Raw genomic sequence first — 1,214 nt, 5'->3', positions numbered from 1 at the left:
TTTAGAAAGTTAAGAAAACTTTAAAATTGATTAACTTAAGAAATATTTAATATTAATTCGAAATCAAAAAACAATTTAAAAATGGTAAATAAACACATTCATATCAACCTTTAAATATAAAGACTTAAAAAAACGTTAATATTAATTTCAATAATTAACTTTACTTTACAAAGTTAAACAAAATGTGGTATATATAGTAAACGGTTAAATGCTAGCAATTACGTAAATGATTATGAAATATATATTGTTAATTACGGCTATATACATGTACATTTCTTTCAATTTTTTCTTATAAATTGAAGCAATATGTTATAAAGAGAAATAATTTGGCACACGAATGAAATGTAAAAGTTATACAAATAATGTTTAATTTTTGTTAGATCAGACGATTAAAATATTTTAGAGAAGAATTAGTTTTACAAATTTAATATTAATTTAAAAAACGACAGAAAATTTATATTTTTATCAAGTTAAATTATCTCAATTGAGTATAGTAGCAAAGAATTTTTGTAATTTTATAGTGTCTATAACTTTATTACTCGCATAAACACACAAGTTCTTAATTATAATTGATCTGAGTAACTTTGTGAATACCAACTGTTATTGGAAAAAGAAATAAAAATTTTAAATAAATAATTGATTGGACTAAAGAAAGTGTTGTGATGTGCATCTTTAATTCATCTTCAGTAACTTTGTGAATACTAACTGCTATTAAAAAAAAAGAAATAAAAATTTTAAATAAGTAATTGATTGGACTAAGTAAAGGAGGTATTATGATATGCATCTTTAATTCGTATTTTATAGATAACTCATAGGTAAGATTTTCTAAAACCTTATTGACTTTGATTTAAATTTTTTATTTAAATTTAGAATTCGATTTAAATTTAGGGATGAAGCAAATAAATTTAAAACATAAAGTACAAGGATTTATTATTATTCATTCACACACGTAAACTTTTAAATTGTTATTTATAACTTACTTTTAAATTTAATTTTTTATTATTTTGTTTTAAAAAGATGTTCTGTTTCTATTTCCAAATTTAAGCTCTTATTACTTTGTTTTCGAGCTTGTTTTTTATTGTTTTGTTATTGTTTTTAAATTATTGATTTCATTATTAAACAATCGTTCTAATTTTAAAATAATTTATAAATAATTTTGTTTAAATTAGTTTAATAATAGTAAGATTTAAATATCTAACTACCTTGCTAATAAA

The sequence above is a fragment of the Arachis ipaensis genome, chromosome B09 (genome assembly GCF_000816755.2).
Source record: "Arachis ipaensis cultivar K30076 chromosome B09, Araip1.1, whole genome shotgun sequence".
Taxonomy (NCBI): Eukaryota; Viridiplantae; Streptophyta; class Magnoliopsida; order Fabales; family Fabaceae; genus Arachis; species Arachis ipaensis.
Note: the sequence above shows the minus strand (reverse complement) of the source record.